General features: G+C 40.9%; 1 protein-coding gene across 2 annotated transcripts in view; it reads left to right on the forward strand.

Moving 5' to 3' along the window:
- CCDC171 (coiled-coil domain containing 171) overlaps nt 1–25502 on the forward strand; it is a 545371-nt gene that overhangs the window by 364314 nt on the left and 155555 nt on the right. For both annotated transcript variants that reach the window (XM_074394866.1, XM_074394867.1), the window contains exon 30: nt 1652–13273. The gene's annotated coding sequence lies outside the window, so the exon portion shown is untranslated. The remainder of the gene's footprint in view (nt 1–1651; nt 13274–25502) is intronic.

A 25502-nucleotide genomic window follows, 5' to 3' on the forward strand; every position in this document is an offset into this window, starting at 1 on the left:
AATTGTAATAATATACACATAATACAAAATAGACATTTTAGCCATGTTAAGTATAAAGCTTATTGGCATTAAGAGCATTCATATTGTTATACAGCCACTATCCATGTCTAAAAGTTTTCCATTTTCCCAACTGAAATTCTGTACCTATTAAACACTAATTTCTCCCTCTTCTCATCTCTTACAACCACCGTTCTACTTTCTGTCTATGAATTTTACTATCCTGGGTACTCCAAAGAAGTGGAACTATACAGTATTTATTCTTTTATGTCTGGCTTATTTCACTTAGCATAATGTTTTCAAGGTTCATTTGTGTTGTAGCATATATCCAAATTTCATTTATTTTTAAGGCTGAATAATATCCCTTTGTATGTACATAACACATTTTCTTTATCCATTCATTTGTTGATGGACATTTAAGTTGCCTCCACCTTTGGCTATTGTGAATAGTGCTGCTATAAACATGAATGCACAAATTTGTGTCCCTGCTTTCACTTCTTTGGGGTATATACCCAGAAGTAGAAATGCTGGATCATATGGTAGTTCTGTGCTTAGCCTTTTGAGGAACTGTCATACTGTTTCCATAGTGGCAGTGTACCCTGTCAAATTTTAAGTGTCAAGGTCCAATTCCATTGCTGCCTCCTCCATGGATGCTTTTCAAATCCCCTTCTAGATAGAAGAGACTTCTATCTGGAAGGGTCATGGTAGTTTACTTGCAGATCGCCCTCCCTCAGCCTCTTTTAGGAGAGTCTTCTTGGTTTCCCACATAGCTTCGCTTTAAGGCAGGTGCCGAATATGTATTTAGTGAACGAAGGAAGGAAGAAAGGAAGGAAGGAAGGAAGGAAAAAAGGAAGGAAGGAAGGAGACGGAGAGAAAAAGAAAGAAAAAGAAGAAAGGAAAGGAAAGGAAAGGAGGAAGGATGGAAGGAAGGAAGGAAGAAAGAAAGAAGAGTCAAGCAATGGCCAGAACTGCTGACACCTCACAGGGAAGAATGCAGGGGGTTAGTGAAAACACCTCACCCTGGGAGTCATCTCCTGAAATGCTTTGATGCATGGATGAGGTTGATGAGCCACTTCTGCAGTCTCTTCACAAAGCCAGCATAGTGTTATTTCCTTGGCTGACTCTCATTCATTACATTAAGAAGCAGCATGTGTTGCTAGCGTCTGTTGGATTTCCCTAATATGAAAAACAGGTTGCCACTTGGGTCTGCAGAGACATTTGGATGCATTGTGTTTAACTTTTGTTTTCATTGAAAATTTATAGCTGCCACCTTCTACTCTAATGTAATGAATAATTAGAAGCAATTACAAGGAAATTTAGCAAATTACTAAGCCATCTAGGAGTAAAAATTAGTGTTTATGGTGTTCTTCCTTTGCTGTCTGGCAATCCAAAATGATATATGATATGCATACAGACACCATGCACAAATACTTTCCTATGCACCCAACAGTTTTTCAGTAAGATCATAAAAATCAGTGCATGGCATTAGAGTCTTGTGATATTAAAGGGCTTTCTCAGTAAATACGGGATGATGGGGTAGGGGCAGTGGTGAACTTGAGCAGTAAAAACTTAACCAAAAAAAGTTTTTTCGTGGTGGGGTACATTATTTTCTTTTTTAATTTTTCTATTGTACCTTTTAATTTTAAAAATTAAGGAGGAAACCAGACCAGTGAATAAATAGATTAAAATACTGCCTGGAAGATGGCTGAATAGGAACAGCTCTGGAGTGCAGTTCCCAGCGAGAGCAATGCAGAGGGTGAGTTATCACTGCATTTCTAAACAAGGTACCAGATACATCTCAATGGGACTGTTTTCACAGTGGGCATAGCCCAAGAAGGACAAGCTGAGGCAGGGTAGGGCACTGCCTCACCCTGGAAGTGCAATCCCCAGAAGACACCCCCACCACCCGACAGAGGCCATGGGGGCTTTTCCATCCACTCCAGCACTCTGGTTCAGACACTGCACTACTCCTGCAGTTTTTAGCACCCACAAACCAGGAGATTCCCGGGCGGAAAAGCACCACAAGTTTCCAGCACAGCTGTTTTAGCCAGCACCATGGGTTGCTGCACAAGAACTCACACAAATCTGGGCAGCCATTTCAACTGGTGCCTGGAATGCCTGGGAGACAGAGCTGCCCATTCAACTGAAAAGAGGGGACAGGAAGCAGGGAGCCAAGTGATCAGGCTCAGCAGGTTCCATCTTCACAAAGACCAACAATCTGAAATGCTCTGGATTCAGAGTTTTGCGGCAAGCGCAGCTGGACCCAGGATGGTCCTGCTCTGTGGGGGGAAGGGCATCTGCCATTACTGAGGCAGTCTGCCACTGCCGAGGCAGTCCACCATTACTGAGGCAGACTGCCATTACTGAGGGCGTTCTAACCGTACCTCTGTAAACAAAACCGCAAGGAAGTTTACACAGCAGTTGTGCAGAGCCTGTGGCAGCTTAGCAATGCCTCTGCTGGCAGACTGTGACTAGACTGCCTCCTTGATGGGCAGGGCATCTCTGAAAAAAGGCAGCAACATGTCAGGAACTTATAAATAAAGCCCCACCTTCCTGGGACAGAGCACCTGGGAAAATAGGCGTTTATGAGTTCCACTGCAGCAGACTTAAACATACCTGCCCAGCAGCTCTGAATGGAACAACAGAGCTCCCAGCATAGCACTTGAACTCTGATAAGGGACAGACTATCTCCTCAAGTGGCTCCCCAACCCCTGTAGACCCAAAGAGGCACCTCATAAAGGAGAACTCTGACTGACATCTAGTGGGTACCCTTCAGGGACGAAGATGGCAGAATAAGAGACTGGCAGCAGCTCTTACTGTTCTGCAGCCCCTGCAGGTGATTCCCAGACATGCAGGTCTAGAGTGGACCTCCAGTAGTCCTGCAGAGGAACCTGACTGTTTGAAGGAAAACTAAAAAAACAGAAAGAAATATCTTCAACATCAACAAAAAGGATGTCCACTCAGAGACCCCATCCAAAAGTCAACGACTACAGGGACCACAGGTAGATAAATCCATGAAGACAGGAAGAAACCAGCTCAAAAAGGATGAAAACACCAAAAACCAGAATGCCTCTCCTCCTCCAAGGTATCACAACTCCTCACCAGCAAGGGAACAAAGCTGGATGGAGAATGAATCTGATGAATTGACAGAAGCAGGCTTCAGAAGGTGGGTAATAACAAACTTCTTTGAGCAAAACTAACATGTTCTAACCCAATGCAAAGAAGCGAAGAACCTTGAAAAAAGGTTAGATAAAATGCTAATAGAATAACCAACTTAGAGAAGAAGACGATAAACGACTTAATGGAGCTGAAGAACATAACACGAGAATTTCACAAAGCATACACAAGTTTCAATAGCAAATCAACCAAGCAGAAGAAAGGATATCAGAGATTCAGGATCAACTCAACAAAATAAAACGAGAAGGCAAGATTAGAGAAAAAAAGAATGAAAAGAAATGAACAAAGCCTCCAAGAAACATGGGATTATGTGAAAAAACAAAACAAAACAAAACAAAACCCCAAATCTACATTTGATAGGTGTACCTGAATGTAACAGGGAGAATGAATCCATGCTGGAAAACACTCTTCAGGATATTATCCAGGAGAACTTCCCCAACCTAGCAAGGGAGGCCAACATTCAAGTCCAGGAAATACAGAGAATACCACAAAAATATGCCTCAAGAGGAGCAACCCCAAGGCACATAATCGTCAGATTCACCAGGGTGGAAATGAAGGAAAAAATGCTAAGCGCAGCCAGAGAGAAAAGTCTGGTTACCCACAAAGGGAAGCCCATCAGACTCACAGCAGATCTCTTGGCACAAACCCTATACGCCAGAAGGGAGTGGGGGCCAATATTCAACATCCTTAAAGAAAAAAACTTTCAACCTAGAGTGTCGTATCCAGCCAAACTAATCTTCATAAGTGAAGGAGAAATAAAATCCTTTACAAACAAGCAATTACTCAGAGATTTCATCCCCACCAGGCCTGCTTTACAAGCACCCCTGAAAGAAGCACTAAACATAGAAAGGAACAACCAGTACTAGCCACTCCGAAATGTACCAAATGGTAAAGAGCATCGACACAATGAGGAAACTACATCAGCTCATGGGCAAAACAAACAGCATCAAAATAGCAGGATTAAATTCACACATAAAAATATTAACCTTAAATGTGAATTGGCTAAATACCCCAATCAGAAGACACAGACTGGCAAATTCGATAAAAAGGCAAGACCCATCAGTTTACTGTATTCAGGAAACCTATCTCACATGCAAGGACACACATAGGCTAAAAATAAAGGGATGGAGGAAGATTTACCAAGCAAATGGAGAGCAAAAAAAGTAGGAGTCCCAATCCTAGTCTCTGATAAAATGGGCTTTAAACCAAAAAAGATCAAAAGAGACAAGGAAGGGAATTACATAATGGTAAAAGGATCAATGCAAGAAGAGCTAATGATCATAAATATATACACACCCAATATAGGAGCATGCAGATACATAAAGCAAGTTCTTAACAGCCTACAAAGAGACTTAGACTCCCACACAATGATAGTGGGGGACTTTAACCCTCTACTATCAATATTAGACAGATCAACAAGACAGAAAATTAAAAAGGATATCCAAGACTTGAACTCAGATCTGGACCAAGTGGACCTAATAGACATCAACAGAACTCTTCAGCCCAAATTGACAGAATATATATTCTTCTCAGTACCACATCATACCTACTCTTAAACTGACCACATTATAGGAAGTAAATCACTCCTCAGCAAATGCAAAAGAATGGAAATAATAGCAAACAGTCTCTCAGACCACAGTGCAATCAAGTTAGAGCTCGGAATTCAGAAACTAACTCAGAAACGCACAGCTTCATGGAAACTGAACAAATGGCTCCTGAATGTCAACTGGATAAACAATGAAATGAAGGCAGAAATAAAGGTGTTCTTCAAAACCAATGAGAATGAAGACACAACACACCAGAATCTCTAGGACACATTTAAAGCAGTGTCTAGAGGGAAATTTATAACAATAAATGCCCACATGAGAAGCGAGGAAAGCTCTAAAATTGACACCCTATTGTCAAAATTGAAAGAGCTAGAGGAGCAAGATCAAAAAAACTCAAATGCTAGCAGAAGACAAGAAATAACTAAGATCAGAGCAGAACTGAAGGAGATAGAGACACAAAAAGCCCTTCAAAAAATCAATAAATCTGCCAGGCGTGGTGTCTCACACCTGTAATCCCAGCACTTTGGGAGGCCAAGGCGGGTGGATCACGAGGTCAAGAGATCAAGACCCTCCTGGCTAACATGGTGAAACCCCATCTCTACTAAAAGTACAAAAAATTAGCCGGGCATGGTGGTGTGTGCCTATAGTCCTAGCTACTATAGTCCCAGCTACTTGAGAGGCTGAGGCAGGAGAATTTCTTGAAACTGGAAAATGGAAGTTACAGTCCAGGATCATGCCACTGCACTCCAGCCTGGCAATAGAGCAAGACTCTGTCTCAAAAAAAAAAAAAAAATCAATCCAGGAGCTGATTTTTTGAAAAGATCAACAAAATAGACAGACTGCTAGCAGATTATTAAAAAAAATAAAAGAGGGAAGACTCAAATAGATGCAATAAAAAACAATAATGGGGGTATCACCACTGATTCCACAGAAATACAAACTACCATCAGAGATTACTATAGACAACTCTACGCACATAAACCTGTAAACCTGGAAGAAATGGATAAATTCCTGGACACGTGCACCCTCGCAAGCCTAAACCAGGAAGAAGTTGAAACCCTGAATAGACCAATAACAAGGGCTGAAGTTGACGCAGCAATTAATAGCCTACCAACCAAAAAAAGTCCAGGTCCAGATGGGTTCACAGCCGAATTCTACCAGACGTACAAAGAGGAGCTGGTACCACTCCTGAAACTATTCCAAACAATACAAAAAGAGGGAATCCTTCCCATATCATTCTATGAAAGCAACATCATCCTGATACTAAAACCTGGCAGAGACTCAACAAAAAAAACTTTAGGTCAATCTCCATGATGAACATAGATGCAAGAATCTTCAATAAAATACTGGCAAGCTGATTGCAACAGCACATCAAAAAGCTTATCCACCATGATCAAGTAGGCTTCATCCCGGGGATGCAAGGTTGGTTCAACATGCACAAGTCTGTAAACGTAATCCACCACATAAACAGAACCAAAGACAAAAACCACATGATAATCTCAATAGATGCAGAGAAGGCCTTCAACAAAATTAAACAGCCCTTTATGCTAAAAATTCTCAATAAACTAGGTATCAGTGGAATGTGTCTCAAAATAATAAAAGCTATTTATAACAAACCCACAGCCAATATCATACTGAATGGGCAAAAACTGGAAGCATTCCTTTTGAAATCTGGCACTAGACAAGGATGCCCTCTCTCACCACTCCTATTCAATATAGTATTAGAAGTTCTAGCCAGAGCAATCAGGCAAGAAAAAGAAATAAAGGGTATTCAAATAGGAAAGGAGGAAGTCCAGTTGTCTCTATTTGCAGATGACATGATTGCATATTTAGAAGACCACATCGTCTCACCCCAAAATCTCCTGAAACTGATAAGCAACTTCAACAAAGTCTCAGGATACAAAAACAATGTGCAAAAATCACAAACATTCCTATACACCAATAACAGACTAACAGAGAGCCAAATCAAGAACAAACTGTCACTCACAATTGCTACAAAGAGAATAAAATACCTAGGAATAAAACTAACAAAGGATGTAAAAGACCTCTTCAAGAAGAACTACAAACCACTGCTCAAGGAAATAAGAGAGGACACAAGCAGATGGAAAAACATTCCATGCTCATGGTTAGGGAGAATCAATATTGTAAAAATGGCCATACTGCCCAAAGTAATTTATAGATTCACTGCTATCCCCATCAAGCTACCAATGACCTTCTTCACAGAAATGGAAAAATACTACCTTAAACTTCATATGGAACCAAAACAGAGCCCACATAGCCAGGACAATTCTATGCAAAGGGAACAAAGCTGGAGGCATCACGCTACCTGACTTCAAACTATACTACAAGGCTACCATAATTAAAACAGCATAGTACTGGTGCCAAAACAGAGACATAGACCAATGGAACAGAACAGAGGCCTTGGAGGCAACACCACACATCTACAACCATCTGATCTTTGACAAACCTGACCAAAACAAGCAATGGGGAAAGGATTCCCTGTTTAATAAATGGTGTTGGGAAAACCAGCTAGCAATATACAGAAGCAGAAACTGTACCCTTTCCTTACACCTTATACCTTACACTAAAATTAACTCCAGATGGATTAAAGACTTAAACATAAGACCTAACACCATAAAAACCCTAGAAGAAAATCTAGGCAAAACCATTCAGGGCATAGGCATAGGCAATGACTTTAAAACTAAAACACCAAAAGCATTGGCAACAAAAGCCAAAATTGACAAATGGAATCTAACTAAACTCCAGAGCTTCTGTACAGCAAAAGAAATAATCATTAGAGTGAACCGGCAGCCAACAGAATGGGAAAACATTTTTGCAATCTACCCATCTGACAAAGGGCTAATATCCAGAATCTACAAAGAACTAAAACAGCTTTACAAGAAAAAAACAAACAAACCCATAGGCAAAGGATATGAACAGACACGTTTCAAAAGAAGACATATATGAAGCCAACAAACGTATGAAAAAATGCTCATCATCACTGGTCATTAGAGAAGTGCAAATCAAAACTACATTGAGATACCATCTCAAGCCAGTTAGAATGGTGATCATTAAAAAATCTGAAGACAACAGATGCTGGAGAGGATGTGAAGAAACAGGAACACTTTTACACTGTTGGTGGGAGTGTAAATTAGTTCAGCCATTGTGGAAGACAGTGTGGCAATTCCTCAAGTATCTAGAAATAGAAATTCCATTTTGTCCAGAAGGTATATTTCCATTTATATTGCCAAATATATCTTACAATACTATATTTCCATTTTTTGCTTCATTGACAATATTTTCTTTGCATGTTTACATGTATTATTTGCCATTATTTTATCAAACTGCACAAAAAATTACCATTTTGATTTAAAAACTCAGTAGAATCATGTAAACATACCTCAGTGTTACTATGGCCAATCATACAGACAACACATAATTATTTTACATTCCCTATGACTGTAGTTTTAGCTTGTTTCCAATTTTTAACTATTATGAACAATACCATGGTGAACCTCATAGTCCATACAACTTTTAGAATATATTTTAAAGCTAGAATTTTAAGAAGGATTTTAAGTAAAAGAAACTTTTCAAAGTTTTTGAGTCTTATTACCTAATAACTTACCAAAAAGCTTGTATTTAATTTGTTTTTCAACTTGCAGTGCTGAGAATACTTGTTTTACTGCAACTGCACAAACATTAAATGCTGCACAAGCTAGCATTTTGCTAGCTCATGGCACAATTTTAAGTTTTTTTTTTTATTATAACTGACCTTGGGTGAACTTGGAATCAGATTCAGTAGCAAGAAATATAATTCATCTAATGTAATTTACAAATATTTATTTCACAACATGCTTTTTATGAGAAAGAGGCCGAGGTTGAGCTTTGAGGTATGACTTTAAGAGCAGCACCACAGCACTGGTCACAGAGAGAACTGCTCCTGCCTCATGAAGCCACCACAGTAGAGAAGCCAGTATAGGAGAAGCAAACACCACTGCAGCAATCGCTGGGGGAAATGGCAGAAGCAGCACAAAACATGTCCTTATCTTGTTTCTGTCTTCTAAATTAAATAACATCCAGAACCATAGCTCTAAGGGAGTCCAATAAATGTAGTTTTGAGATTTTATTTTCAGCTTCTGGAGTGCAGGAAGACCCCCGGGAAGGTAGGTGGAATAGATGTTAAGTGCTAATCTCCCATATCCACAAGAACATTGTTCATGTGTTTGCAATGCATGTTAACTTATTAGATGAATTGTCAGTTTTAACCCTTTCTGAGCTAACTTGTAAAAGCCAAAGACCAGAAAGATATGATATCATTATTTCTAAGACGCATATAGCATTATCCTTAGCAAAACTGGAGACCTGATGAAAGTGAGAAAAGGAAAAGGCAGGCGATGATTCAGTTTACTCCCGCATTGCAGGGGGTCCCAAATATCTAAGGTAAATTTCTTTGTATATATGTCAATATATAAGCATTAAAAAGAAATAATTTTTTGTTGTGTCTAATACAGGAGCATGCTAATTCAAATATTATTATTTTTCCCTTCCTGATAATAATTGGACTTTATTAATTTATTAAGTTCTTAAATAACTTGTTTCTTCATTGAATGAATTATGATCATTTAAGCATAATCAGTAATAAATCAAAGAATCTTTCATTATCCCTCACTCACCTACTAGGGCTGCTGTGTTCTATAATTCCAGGGTTCACTGATTATGTAGACTATTATGTGAATGGCACCCAGTGGAGTTGTGCTCCAATGCAGTGGCCCTGTCAATTCCCTTAATTCATTAGATAACTGAGTCTACTTTTTTTTTTTCCTTAGACTAACTTTAAGAAAGATGGTGATACCCGAGGGAGCTACAGAAGGTTATAGGGAACTGGGCCCTTAGAAAACCTAGGAGGGCCTTTTTTCAGAGATGTTGTGAACTCAGAAGCCCACCAACATTCTTCTCCAAGGAAATCCCTTTCTATTCATTCCTTTTTGCCATTTGACTTAACAACCAAGATTGAACAATGTTGCCTGTGGATGATAAGACTTTTACTTTGAGGGTTGTTTGGAAAACTAAACCTAAAGAAGTAGTGGATTAATTTAAGGAAACAGGAAAAAATCTGTTGCAAAGGCAAAAAATTAACAGTTCCTTTCAAAGTCCCTCTTCAAAGCCTTTGATTGAGAGTTGACTCTTAACCCATGACTTTTATGACATTGTCAGCAGTATTGCACTATATCGCCCTGCATCCCTAGGGGAAGATTTCTGAACCCTGACCTCTTCTCTCCAGCTACTCCTGTTTAGGAACCAAAGGCAAGTATGACCTCTGTGAGTGGATAGATGAGGGGCCATCCCAAGTAGAGACTAATTCCCTATAGAAGGGATTTTAAATTCTATTGTTAGGGAGACAGAAGGCTACCAGACTTTGGGTGTTTATGACAACCGTTTTTCTTGTTTTCATGTAGGCAAGGGAAAGAGTTGAGCTGTGAGAGGAACCTGGGTTTAGGTAAGGGGTGGTGGGGGTGAAAGAGATTGAGAGAGAGAGAGACAGAGAGAAACAGAAAGACATGGTTAGAGAAATTTCATCTTTTTTGGAAAGGCTACAGTCTTCAGTTACTATGTTTTCTAGATTTTCTAAGACTGTCTGCATTTTAAATATTTACTTTTATTATCCCCATAAAACATCAAACTATTCTGGATATGTAAATATTTTGACAAATGGTAACCGAATGAATCAAGTCATTAATCATTACAAGTGTGTGAACTCATTCTCTTGGTTCTGAGCATGAAGTCAAGGCTATCAAATGGAAAGTTGATGTCACTGATTAGTGACTTCTGGGCAGCAGGGAAGGTATCAGTGGGCTCTGGCACTGAAAATTCTTTTAAAATGCGAATTGAGATTCAGAGGCTTGTGAAGAGATGTTTGGGGAAAAAAAACAGAAAATACAGTAGTTTCCCTTTATCTGCAATGGGTATGTTCCAAGATCCCTAGTGGATGCTTAACACTTTGAGTAGTACTGATCCCTCTACTGGCTGAGCATCCTTAATCTGCAAATTTAAAATCCAAAAGCTCTGTAATCCAAAACTCTCTGAGCATCCACATGATGCCATAAGTGGAAAATTCCATACATAACAACACAAATTTTGTTTCATGCACAAAATTATTAAAAATATTATACTAATTACTTTTAGGCTATTTATATAAGGTATATATGAAACACAAATGAATTTCATGTTTAGACTTGGGTCCTATCCCCAAGATATCTCATTATATATATGCAAATATTCCAAAATCCAAAAAAATCAAAAATTTGAAACACTTCTGGTTCCAAGCATTTCCAGTAAGGGATATTCAAACTGTATATACTATGCATGAATTTCTTTTTCCTTCTTTATAATTTCATGAAGAAATTGTAGAACATGCATTCTTACTGCAGATCTTAACAAGTATAGCATACTATTTTTTTCTTTCCTTATTAAGTGGAAAACATCCACTTTTTCACTTAAAAAAAGACATTTTTGTGACTTCTCTTTTACATATCCAAATTGCTAGCACCACTACTCTTGCACTTTGGAGCTATGATAAAGTAAAATAAAGGTGACCTGAACTCAAGCACTGTGACATAGCAATCAAGATGGCTATTGAGTGACTCACAGTCAAGGAGCATACACACCATGGACACCTAGTTGAGGGCAGGATTCATGTCCCAGATGGGATGGTGTGGGACCGTGCAACACCTCATCACGCTACTCCAAATGGTAAGAAACTTAAAACTTATGAATTGTTTATTTCTGAAAATTTCCATGTAATATTTTTGGACTGTGGATGACCACCAGTAATGGAAACCTCAGAAAACAAAATGTCTGCTAAGGGGAGACTACTAAAAATAATTACTGAGCACATGAATTTCTTTTCACAAGCATAAGTGGGAAGATATGCTAGCAGTTTCACTCACTTTCACTGATGAACAAAGACAAATGCAAGTATTGCACTAATTGTTATATGCTTTTTGCAGATACAATTTTGATTTTTCATTTAAAATTTCCCCTTTCAATAAGACAGTTCTTTAAATTTATAACTATGATTTCACTGTCATATTTTTCTAAGATGTTTTACATAAATAAGCTCAGGAATCAGAGAATGTTTTCAAGTGAAGAAGGCAAAGTAGCTAAAGGCAGGGATTTGGGAGCTGGCTGAAGAATCAAAGCCAGTTTCTGCCACTTGCTAGATTTACAATAAATTGCTTAATATCTCTGTGATTCAGGTCTCTTACTTTAAAAATGGAGGAAATAAATATTTCATAAATGTGTCGTGGTTGAGGATTAAATGACCTGATGTTTAAAAAGTGTTTGACGCAGAGTGGGTATTCATTAAATGATAGCTGTTATGAAAAATACTCATGTGAGCAAAAGTCTTAGAGTCAATTCAAGATTCGTGATGTTCCCCCCATCTCTCTACTATGTGACTAGCTGTTCTCTAGATGGTGTAGGATCTGTTAGTCTGAACCTCTGAGTGAGACCCATGCAGAGTCCCCTGCTGATGAGAGATAAGCATGTGGAATGAGCTAGAAATGTAGTTTTTGCCTCTTTAAACCAGTGAAATGCAGGGGTTGTTTGTTACTGCAGCCTAAGTAGCCCCTTGGAGGAAACACAGATGCTTCCAATACTGCCATATCTAAGACCCAGGGACAGAAATGATTTGGACAGTGCACAGAAAAAGGGACAAGTAGGCATATGAGTGTAGGACACAGTGGTCATGATTGGCAGGAGGTGATGGCTACTCCAGCAGTGAGCAGTATTGTAGAAAATGCATAGAACCCCGTATCCTGACTGACATTGAGTCAAGAAAAATAGTACTCATCTGGAATGGTCTTGAATATACTTGTTCAGTTCCAGGAAAGTCTCAAGGGAGGTTGAAGAGATTTGAAGCCCTCTTGTATGTTTTTATAGGCACGATCTTCTTTCCTTCACTAAACAGGATGGAATTATCATGCAAATGTCTGCAGAGAAGGAAGCACAGATTAGGTGACTGTGGCTACTGTGAGGGCCAAGAAGGCCCTCCCACCCATCCTGTGGGATGCACCACCTATGCCCAGTAGGCCTATGGAGAGGGGAGGGACGGGCAGCACCTGCTCACCCCTGTACCATGCCTGTTCTTCAGCTTCAGCTCTGGATCTCCCAGAGAGGGACTGCTGCCTGCATCTGGGTTCCTGGACAAATAGCAATCTAACAGGAAGTGTTTTCAGATCCCCCCGAAAATAATTGCTTTATATTCCCTTCAAGTAGGTACACCCCATTACCAAACCTGGAATTGAGACCTTTTCTAAATAGAAAAGCGTGAACTTTGTAATAAAGCTTCTTCAGGCCTTTTATCTCCCTGTCCAGGCCAGTGTGTTCTCCAAAAAAGAGGGAAGATGGGCTCCCAAGAGATCACAGTGTCCACCTGCATCCCACCAGCTGAGTCACTTGTCTGCTCCTGCAGCATTGACCTTTATTGAGCAAAACCTTGGAGTACTGGCATTTCAACCACATCCAGGAGGCTGACCACATCCAGGAGAAAGGTAAGCAATCTATTATATGTTGAATTACCAGTGCCCTGATCAAACCCTGGACAGAACATCATCATTTAAATAGCTCATGTCCTGATTCAGTGTTTCCTGAGCACTATGCCACAGAACCCAAGTTCTGGAAGATGTAGATGCTGGGCTACCAAGGGCTTCTCAGGTCAAAGCATTTGGGGGTTCATTGTATTCTGTTTTCCCTTCTCAGCAATTTGAACTGCTTATTAAGACATTAAAGTTATTAAAGTTCTGACAGGTCCTCAAATAAAAAGTAATCTCTTTGACTCAAATAGATTGATTTTGTTATTTTTCTGTATTTTTCTCAAATTTATTTGAATTTGGCTATGAGCCATGTTAGTATAGCAAAATGATTAACGTCTTAAGAAATAAGGAACATTGCTGCATTGACTTAAGTATCGCTCCCTTGATTTATCCCTATGACTTGGGGCAGCACCAACTCTTACCCTATCCAGAGGAATAAGTTAGGTTGGAGATGGAACATGTTTAGTCCAGCCAAGATGTTTGCATGAAGTCCCTGAAGGAGTCAGCCCTTTCCAGCTGGGAGACTTCCAGAATAAACAAAGATGTTCATGAATTCGGTGGGTTCATTGGGCATTACTAATTTTTCATTCAACATTTCTTTTACTTTTTTATCTGAATGTTTCAGTAATTGATCATCTCAAGATCAGTAAGGAATTAACTTAGTCACTGTCACAGCTGAGGTTTTCTGGTGTTCAAATATGCCTATTTTAGACAGAATAGTGCCCCCCACCTACCCACAAAGATATCCACATTCTACTCTCTGGAACCTATGAATATGTTACCTAACATGGCAAAAGGGACTTTCTGTCTAAATTAAGAATCTTGACATGGGGAGATTATCCTAGAATATGTGTGCGGCTCTAATGTAATCACAGGGTGTTTATAAGAGGAAGATAAGAAGGTTCATGAGAGAAAAAAGATGTGATGAGGGAAGCAGAGGTCATAGCAATGCACTTTGAAAATCGAGGAAGGGGCCATGAGCCAAGGACTATGCTGAGACCACCAGAAGCAAGAGCGGTTGAGGCAGACCTAGCAGTACAGGCTCAGAACAGGAACTGAGGGCTACTTTCTTGGATGGGATTGATTTTACCTTCTGCTGCATGCACCCATCACCCCAACCAGTTCCCTTTATTGGGGAAACCAGAGCACGTATCAAGAGGTGGCGTCATTTCAGGAATAGGAAAGTCAGGTGACCAAAGGAAGTTGTGGCAATGCATTATGGATACAACAAACAGAAACAATATGGAAGAATATGTGTGCAGAGGGGATACCTACATATGTGGCACCTGAAATTTGGGGCCACTCAGAGATTGTATTCTGGGAAGCCCAGCCTGTTGGGGATGCCCTTTAGAATATCATACTCCACAGACAAGCTCAAATAATTTGACTTCCTGGCCCTTCCATCTCTATATGCTATATTCTTTTAAAATAAAATCTACCTCCATGCACTACCAAGGGACCTCTTGTTTTCTTTTTGTTTATTTATTTGAGGTGGGGTAGGAGGGCATTGCTTTTTCATTTCATCCTTTTGGGGGCATCCTGGTTTTAGTAGATGCTTTTCAAAGTCTTTCATAATAATGCTTGTCCAGTCTCCTTTTCCTATAGAGTATGGCCAGATGGATAGTGTCAATCATGTAGTAGAGTCACACATTTGCTGTTATACTTAGTATGACTAATTCATCCGTTTCACTTTGATGTACAATTGTCCTCATTTACCTAGAACAGATCCTTGACAGTATAGCTTCCAGCCCCATCACCTCCTTACTCTTACTAGCACATTAAGAGTCAGACTCAGCAGCTGGGAGCTAGAAAAACATCTACATCCTTGCTATTCAAAGTAAAGTCCACTGACCAGCATCATCAGCATCACATTGAAGCTTCCAAGAAATGTAGAATCTTGGGCCACATCTAAGACCTGCTAAATGAGAAACTACTTTAGCAAGAGTCCCAGGTGACAAGTATAGCACTCCTCTAGAAGAATCCACAACATATCAGTGTCATACAAAGGTCTGGGATCAAGCTGTGGGAAAGAAAACCATGTGGGAGATGGAATACCCCATCATTCAGGGGGATGGATACCATCTGTTTGGGACTGCACAGTGTTGGAGGCTGTTATCCTGATGGCATTCACATGCGAACTGCTTCCTAACTCTGATTTTTACTCTTCTACACTGCTCTGAGTATGCTGAGAACCTGCTATTGGGATAACCAATCATCTCAGATGCCTGGGACTGAGGCATTTCTCAGACATGGGACTTTCCATTTTAAAACGAAGACTGTCCTTTCATACATTGCTGGTGGGAATGTAAACAGCTACAGCCACTTTGGAAAACAGTTTGACATTTCCTCAGTAAGTTAAACATAGAATAACCATATGACCCAGCAATTTCATTCCTAAGGGTATACCCCAAATAACTGAAAATATATGTTCACTTAAAAATTTGAACAGGGGGACTGGGCATGGTGGCTCATGCCTGTAATCCTAGCACTTTAGGAGGCCTAGGAGGGCAGATCATGAGATCAGGAGCTCAAGACTGGCCAACATAGTGAAACCCCATCTCTACTAAAAATACAAAAAAAAATTAGCCAGGCTGGGTGGCGGGTGCCTACAGTCACACGCTACTTGGGATTCCTGAGGCAGGAGAATTGCTTGAACCTGGGAGGCAGATGATGCGGTGAGCCGAGATTGCATCATTGCACTCCAGTGTGAGCAACACAGCAAGACTCTGTCACAATACAAAACAAAACAAAACAAAAAACAACAACAACAAAAACTTGAGCAGGGGCTGGGCACGGTGGCTCACACTTGTAATCCCAACACTTTGGGAGGCTAAGGCAGGTGGATCTCCTGGGGTCAGTGGTTTGAGACCAGCCTGGCCAACACGGTGAAACGCTGTCTCTACTAAAAATACAAAAATTAGCCTGATGTGGTGGTGTGCGCCTATAATCCCAGCTACTCAGGAGGCTGAGGCAGGAGAATCACTTGAACTCAGGAGAGATCCTAGGAGTCAAAGCTTGCAGTAAGCTGAGATTGTACCACTGCACTGCAGCCTAACCTGGGTGACAGAGCGAGACTTCATCTCAAACCAAAAAAAAACTCGAACAGGTGTATTCATAGTGGAACTATTCACAGTGGCCAAAAGGAAGAAGCAACTCAAGTGTCCATCAACTGAATGAATAAACAAAATGTGTTTTATGTGTTTTATACAATGGAATATGATTCAACCATTAAAAATAAGCACTGAAACATAGATGAACTATAGCAGAGATGAACCTTGAAAACACTATGCTAAGTGAAAAAAGCTAGTCACAAAAGTCCACTTACTATGTAATTCCTTTTATCTGAAATGTCCATAAGTGGGAAAATTCGTAAAACAGAAAGCAGATCAGTAGTTGCTGAGATCTTTGGGAAGGGGAAATAGGGAATGACTGCTAATGGGTGTAGGGTCTCCTTTGGGAGTAATGAAATGTTCTGGAACTACATAATAGCAGGGGTTGCAAACATTATGAATGTACTAAAAGCCACTTATTGTGCATGCTAAAATAGTGAATTCTGTGTTATGTGACTTTTATCACAATTAAGCACTTCTTTAAAACACATGACAGTCCCAGGCAAAGTGGGACAAGTTGATCACCCTACGGCTAGCATCCACACTCGTAAGGAAACCAGGCTCAACTGTATGGTAAAGGAAGATCACTATACTCAGAGATGCCATGCCAAGCTCCATGTTTTGGTGGAGAGGACCTGGGTCAGAGGAGTGGGTGTCATAACCCATTTCACCCCTCACACAGGAACCTAAAGGTTGTGGAGTCCTCTGCTTGGTAGAACTGGGGTCACCTGAACCCTGCCACCTCAGACCCAGGGTCTCGACAGATACACGTGGTGTTAGATAGACGGGGAGACTCCACCAGTCATTAGCTATTCCTCAAAAACTTGTGCTCATTTGATCACCTCTAATAAAGATTCTCTTGGCTATGAATCCAGACTACCCCTCCCTGGGATCTCTGGGTTTGGGGTGGGAGATTTCACAAGAAGTTGCCACAGGCATCTGGAATCCAGCCAGTGAGTTTTCAAGCCACCTCAAGGGCCCTTGCTCCTTTGTTGCCTTGTGTCTCCTCCCTTTGACCTTCAGGGGCTCAGTTTCACTTTCTGTTTAACCTATTCTTGGACCTTGATTCTCAAAACCCAACTTTTGCTCATCAATTGATAATGGGAGAAATGTTCACTTCTGTCTAGTCCTGGGCTCCCACAGAGCTGAGCAACGATATTCCTCTGCCCCAACTGCCAGAGGCAGGAGATTAGACAGGGATGACAATTAAGGGGTTACTGGTATTAGGAAAATCATTAAAACTGGAGCTATAACTAGGTAAAAAAGAAAAAGCTAGAAATGTGGTTTCACTGGATAAAAAGCAATAATAAGTGAAGCATTCATGAAAATGTTTATCATCTATATTTAATTGCTGTGTAGCATAACACGATTATGTGTATTGGTAAATATGTATTGTATTAATATATTGCCACTTTAGATTTCCCCAGTTAACCCTCTGTGAGTTTACTCAGCCTTCATAATTTATGGCTCATGCAGCATGGTCATCTGTTTCCAACCTAGAAAATTAGTGGGCCTATGCCTCAGGCTTATGAGCTATCAGTTCTATGCCTTGACATTGCACTTGGTGATGCAGGGCAGAAGTAGTTTGGTGGTTTCTCAGCCCAAGGTTGAGTAAACAGATGTCCCGGAGTTGATTTTCCCCAGAATAATTGCATACAATGAGCACAAATGTTTAATTAATCAGGAATCTTGTGCTTATTATCTTTTCTCTGGGCTTCCACTGATAATGACCCAGAGGAAAATTCTTTTCCTTTGTGGGAATGATATTTTATTTAAAGGTTTTCATTTCATCATCTGATCCTCCCCCCAACCCCCTTTTCTAGTAAAAGAGAGAGAAAGAGACTGACTGAGTGAATACCTGGAACACCAACAAAAGAAAGGAACACCCAAGCTCGTGACTGCAGAGAGGCAGTGATGCAGCTGGGTGGAGGGCATCTCCACCGCTCAAGTCAGTCTCCAACCTATGCTGACCTCAGAATAATTTAATATTTTATATTCACTTGATGCAAACTTTGCTCCTCAAAATCAAAGTTGCAAGGAAGGAAAGGGAATTAAGCAAATATTTAACATACAAGAAAGTGGAAAGGCACTTGTGTATGAAGTCAGGTTTGAGTTTTCAAAACTGAGCATTGCAGTCCGGGCTGATTCCCTAATGAAGGGCCCACTCACCAAGCCTGGTGCACGGCACAAAACATTAATCAGAACATTGTTTGCATTAAAGGTCTGAGTTTTCCAGTGGGTAATCATCAGGGAAACCCAGTCAAGGGCGAACAAGGACGGCAGCTCTGATTGATTAAACATCTGCACCAGGGCTAAAAGCAAGACTTACCCTGTTGGTTGTAGAAGAGCTATTGATATTAATGCCACACATGGAATTGGGAAATATCATTTGCTGAAATCCTGTCTGTGTGGAAAGCTCTACATTCAGAGCATATCAAGTTATATCTCTGTATTATTTCAGCTGCTTCCTGTGCCACAAGATGTAAGGAGTTCTGGGCAGAGTAATGGTATACTTAGCTTATCCCTTCAAGAAGGCAGCATTTGAACTAGCCTTGACACATAGGTTAAATTTGGCATCTGGGTGAAGGCTGTACTGTGAAGGGCATTCCAGGGAGTTGGGGGCCAGCGTGAGCAAAAACAGGAGCTATGTCTTCATGGCCATGAGTCTTGGTCTGATTGGAGCTCAGGGACTAGAAAGTCAGTGAGAATCAGTGTTGCAAATGTATGTCCTAATGCCAGACACTGAGACTCAATCTAAAAACCATGGAGCTATTGGAAGCTTCTTCAGTGGTGGATGGGTGGTATGACCACAGTGTTCTCAGAAGAGTGATTTGGAGTAGTGGGGAGAATGGATGTCTGCGTAGGAGAGAGACCAACCTGGAGAAGCATCTGTTAAGATGGTACCTAGTGATGTAGGTCCTAAAGCAGACCAAAGTAGATCTAGTTCAAAAGAGAATGGATTTTCACAGATAAAGTATACTACAAAAAGAGCTACAATGAGGGTTGCCAGATAAAATACAAGACGCTTATATTTGGACACACTGATACTAAATATTATTTGTTGTTTTATCTGAAATAAAAACTTAACTTGTCATCCTTTTTTTTGTTAAGTCTGGCAGCCCCATTTCCTGTCAGTTACCTGGTGTGGCAGCTCTGAGAACGCACTTTTCAGATCTCCAACTGCAGGGAGATTCATTAACTGAGGCCTCAGCTGCTGTATTCTGAAATTGCTTCATTTGTCCCAAGCCTGTGCTTCCCATGGGCTGCTCTCAGTCAGTGACTTGGCATGGCAGGGATGCTAGGCATGGGACCTCTCTGATGGGTGATTTTGGCTCCAGGACTTCTCCTAGTATTGCACTGCAGTCTAAGATACTTCCATACTTCCACCCACCTTGCCTTCCTTCTCTCTCTCCTTTTAATGGAGTCAGATCCCTACTGTAGTCTGACAGCTCTCCAGCCTCTGCTGGCTCCTTTTTTCTCTAGGTGCTTGCCCTCATAAAAAGCTTTGCACATAGAGCCCCTTCTTGGCCTCTTCTTCTAAAAAGACCCAGAGTAATGTATCTCGTGTCCCTAGGGAAGATGGCAGGCACTGTGCCAAGAAAATTTAAAATTTTTAGATGTGGAATAGGAACTATGAGGGCTGTAAGGCAAAAAATGGTAAAAGGAGAGGAGAGAGAGGACTTAGAGGGGGGCAAATTTTTTTTCTGATTTGGGTGTGTTTTAATTAGTCCTTGATGAGTGCACACCCAAATCATGCATAATATGTTTTAAAATGCCCATAATTCTTGTCCACAAAAATTCTGATTTAGGTCTTAGGTTTTAGATGATTCAGATGTCTGTGATCCTGATGTTTCCTTCTGGTTGAGAAACCTTGTTGTTGTTGTTGTTGTTGTTGTTTTTAATTGCATTTTAGGTTTTGGGGTACATGTGAAGAACATGCAAGATTGTTGCATAGGTACACACATGGCAGTATGGTTTGCTGCCTTCCGTCCCCTCACCTGTATCTGACATTTCTCCCCATGCTATCTCTTCCCACCTCCCCACCCCCCATCCCTCCCCCATTTCCCCCCAACGGACCCCAGTGTGTAGTGCTCCCCTCCCTGTGTCCATGTGTTCTCATTGTTCAACACCCGCCTATGAGTGAGAATATGTGGTGTTTGATTTTCTGCTCTTGTGTCAGTTTACTGAGAATGATGGTTTCCAGGTTCATCCATGTCCCTACAAAGGACGTGAAGTCATCGTTTTTTATGGCTGTGTAATATTCCATGGTGTATATGTACCACATTTTCCCTATCCAGTCTATCATCGATGGGCATTTGGGTTGGTTCCAGGTCTTTGCTATTGTAAACAGTGCTGCAATGAACATTCGTGTGCACGTGTCCTTATAGTAGAATGCTTTATAATCCTTTGGATATATACCCAGTAATGGGATTGCTGGGTCAAATGGGATTTCTATTTTTAGGTCCTTGAGAAATCGCCACACTGTCTTCCACAATGGTTTAATTAATTTACATTCCCACCAACAGTGTAAAAGTGTTCCTATTTATCCACATCCTCTCCAGCATCTGTTGTTTCCAGATTTTTTTAATGATCGCCATTCTAACTGGTGTGAGATGGTATCTCAATGTGGTTTTGATTTGCATTTCTCTGATGACCAGTGATGATGAGCATTTTTTCATATGTTTGTTGGCCTCCCGTGTGTCTTCTTTTGTAAAGTATCTGTTCATATCCTTCGCCCATTTTTGAATGGGCTTGTTTGTTTTTTTCTTGTAGATCTGTTTTAGTTCTTTGTAAATTCTGGATATCAGCCCCTTGTCAGATGGGTAGACTGCAAAAATTTTTTCCCATTCTGTTGGTTGCCGATTCACTCTACTGACTGTTTCTTTTGCCATGCAGAAGCTGTGGAGTTTGATTAGGTCCCATTTGTCTATTTTGGCTTTTGTTGCCATTGCTTTTGGCGTTTTGGTCATGAAGTCCTTGCCTACGCCTATGTCCTGAATGGTTTTGCCTAGATTTTCTTCTAGGGTTTTTATGGTGTTAGGTCTGATGTTTAAGTCTTTAATCCATCTGGAGTTAATTTTGGTGTAAGGTGTCAGGAAGGGGTCCTGTTTCTGCTTTCTGCACATGGCTAGCCAATTTTCCCAACACCATTTATTAAACAGGGAATCCTTTCCCCATTGCTTGTTTTTGTCAGGTTTGTTGAAGATCAGATGGTTGTGGGTATGTTGTGTTTCCTGTGAGGTCTCTGTTCTGTTCCATTGGTCTATATCTCTGTTTTGGTACCAGTACTATGCTGTTTTGATTACTGTAGCCTTGTAGTATAGTTTGATATCAAAAAGCTCATCTACCATGATCAAGTAGGATTCATCCGGGGATACAAGGCTGGTTCAACATACGCAAGTCCATAAACGTAATTCACCACATAAACAGAACCAAAGACAAAAACCACATGATTATCTCAATTGATGCAGAGAAGGCTTTTGACAAAATTCAACAGCCCTTTATGCTAAAAACCCTCAATAAACTAGGTATCGACGGAACGTATCTCAAAACAATAAAAGCTATTTACGACAAACCAACAGCCAATATCATACTGAATGGGCAAAAACTGGAAGCATTCCCTTTGAAATCTGGCACTAGACAAGGATGCCCTCTCTCACCACTCCTATTCAATATAGTACTGGAAGTTCTAGCCAGAGCAATCAGGCAAGAAAAAGAAATAAAGGGTATCCAAATTGGAAAGGAGGAAATCAAATTGTCTCTATTTGCAGATGACATGATTGTATATCTAGAAGACTCCATCATCTCAGTCCAAAATCTCCTGAAACTGATAAACAACTTCAGCAAAGTCTCCGGACACAAAATCAACGTGCAAACATCACAAGCATTCCTATACACTAGTAACAGACTTAAAGAGAGCCAAATCAAGAACGAACTGTCATTCGCAATTGCTACAAAGACAATAAAATGCCTAGGAATACAACTAACAAGGAACGTAAAGGACCTCTTCAAGGAGAACTACAAGCCATTGCTCAACGACATAAGAGAGGACACAAACAGATGGAGAAACATTCCATGTTCATGGTTAGGAAGAATCAACATCGTGAAAATGGCCATACTGCCCAAAGTAATTTACAGATTCAACGCTATTCCCATCAAGCTACCAATGACCTTCTTCACAGAACTGGAAAAAAACACCTTAAACTTCATATGGAACCAAAAGAGATCCCGCATAGCCAAGTCAATTTTTGCTTAGAATTCTAAGCAAAAAGAACAAAGCAGGAGAAACCTTGTTTTAAAGGACTTAGGTCAGATGGTAAATAGATTTTGTCTCTAGAGGAACTCTGATAAATTGGTGTTGCTTGGAGGGCTGTGCTGACAAAAGCTGTGTGGCCACCTCTGGGCTCAGGGAAAAAGATCTGGGATTGATTAGGATGGTCTGGTAAGGATGAGGGAATAAGGGTAGTAGGAGTGCTCTGTATTTGTCAGGCCTGCCTACGTTGGTAGACTATTAAAGCCATCATCCTATGCCTGAAAGGAGGCTATTGCTGTAGTCTGGGAAAGAAGCAGAAGGGCCTGAAGTATAGTTGAAGCTGTCAGGCTTAGAAAGGGAAAGATAGGGAGGTAAATGTGACATTTTTGGAGCTAGAAGGAGAAAGACTTGGGAACCAAATTGGTGCACAAAGTAAAGATGAGAAATTCTCGGATAAGATTCTGAGATTTCAGTGACTGAGGGGTGTGTATGTGTTCAACTAGCTGGCCATAGCTCCTTGCCAACTGGACTATCTTAGTTTGGGCTGTTATAGCAAAGTACCTTAATTAGGGTAATTTATAAATAGAACTTTCTTTCCCATATTTCTGGAGACTGGGAAGTCCAAGATCAAGGCTCTGTCACATTTGGTGCCTGGTTAGGGGCTATTCCTCATTGATAGCACCTTTTATTTGTGTTCATATGGCAGAAAGGCAAGAGGGCAAGGCAGCTGTCTGGGGCCTCTTTTTTAAGGGCACTAATCCCGTTCATGAGGAGAGAACCCTCATGACTTAATCATCTCCCAAAGACCCGGCCTTTAATACCATCACCTTGGTGATTTGGTGTCAACACATACATTTCGAGGTGAGGGCACAAACATTTAGACAACAGCAGACTGGTGATTTGAGTTACTCTCTATATACATCATAGCAGTAGCAGCAGCAGTAGTGGTCATCACCAGTCTTTTTATTTTCTAGTTCATTATAACTCTGTTATTTTATATGAATGGTATATGTAAATGAATAGATAAATGTAAAGATTCATATTTAGTTATGCACATATTTGTTGTTTAGATATAAAAATGTGTATAGAAATTTCATCTATTCTGAAGCACTTTACAAGATTTTTTTTACATAGTCTGTAGGTGTGTACCATTCAATTTATCTTTACTAGAAAAAGAATGTGTTGATTTAAACTGGATTTAGATTAAGAATATGAACATTTGATGTGCAAAAGTAGCAATATGTATGGTGTGTTAAGGACAAAAGAACATCTGTCTGGAGGTGCCTCTCACTAGGAGGTCCCATGCTTGGTCAGGCACGCACTCACAGGGAGGGGAGAGGTGACAGAGGCTGTGGGATTGTGACCGCAGAATGCAGAGGACCTGACTCATTTCCCTTCCCGCGCTGCGGGCCATGGTTTGTGGTGGCGGCTCACCACGCTGGCCAAGAGTTTGCCTCTCCTACCATTCCCACTCCATGTGATCTCTTCCCAAGGTGCCAGCTCCTGGCTTTCCATCTGCGGGACGCAGACATTTTTCAAGAGGGTGGAGGGAAAATCAACATGAAGATTAATGGACTTCAAAGCAGAAAGAGAATGAAAATACTGGAAACCTCTGTCTGTGATTCAGCGTTCAGGGGCATAGGAATACACTAGAGACAAAGAAGAAGAGCCAAGTCGAGTTCTGAGGCCAGAACTTTGAGTTTAAGAAGTCACTTAGAGATCTCGCCTTATGCAACATAGCCATGAAATTAGTGGTTGACTGTCGACCACTTTCTCTTCTTTCTTGAATGCTGGTGAGGGGCTTAGGTTTAAGATGAATTTTATGTTTAGGAGCATTCATTTGAAAATAGGTTTTTCAGCCTGCGTTTGTAAAAATAGCTTCTCCCAACCAGAACACCAACGCATGTTCCACATATGTGGACATTCTATGGGATAACATGCTACTGAATACTACACAAAAATAAATTATCAATCTCATTTTAAGTAGTATAGGAAATTTTTAGTGACTTGTAAATCCAATGTTTTACACCCAAAAAATGTGAAAGAATGTTCACTACAAATCTAATGTGTTAAGTTGCATATACATGGACCAGCAGATCCACTCGTCACTGTAGACGCTGGCAGTCATCTAGCCAGACTAGCGTCACAGTGTTTACTGTGATATGCCAAATTACCTGAATCTGTTGCACCCTGATTTCTCTCTAAAAAACCAAGTTGTCATGGTCAGGGAGCTGCTCCCTCAATTGGATCTGTACAGGGCTTTAGGGAAATTGAATGGCCAGTTAAGCTAATCACAGGTGTGAATTCCTTATGGGTCCCCTGAGGACAGCCCAGAGAATGTGTTTCCCAGCTGCAAGAGGTACACTGAATTATAATATGTAACCACTTCCTGAGGGGTGGATATGATTCCCTGGCTGCCAAACAGGGCCATTTTTGATGAGGCTCCACTAGAAGGTACATGTTGAGGTGGGCTAGCTACTGTACATCATGGTCCATGAGCATGCCTTCCACCCCAGGGCTCTGTGGGTTGCGGCAGCCCCCAGCATCCATCTGTACAAGCAGCCCCCAGAGCAGGGCAGGGACTAAGCTCGCCCCTCCTCAGTTCCCACTGCTTACTCTCCAGCAGGGGAGCATGGCCAGTGCTGCTCAGCTCACCAAATGGTGCCAAACAGGCCCTGAGAGCAACATGTTCAAAGGCCTTTTTGTCTAGGAATGCATCCGTGCCGAGGAAGGGAATGTTATGCATGGCATGCACGGATGGGCTTTCAACCCACCCAAATCCAAACCTCATTTTCTCTCTGGGAGACAGAAGGGTGGCAGGAGA

Source organism: Saimiri boliviensis, chromosome 2 (genome assembly GCF_048565385.1).
Source record: "Saimiri boliviensis isolate mSaiBol1 chromosome 2, mSaiBol1.pri, whole genome shotgun sequence".
Classification (NCBI taxonomy): Eukaryota; Metazoa; Chordata; class Mammalia; order Primates; family Cebidae; genus Saimiri; species Saimiri boliviensis.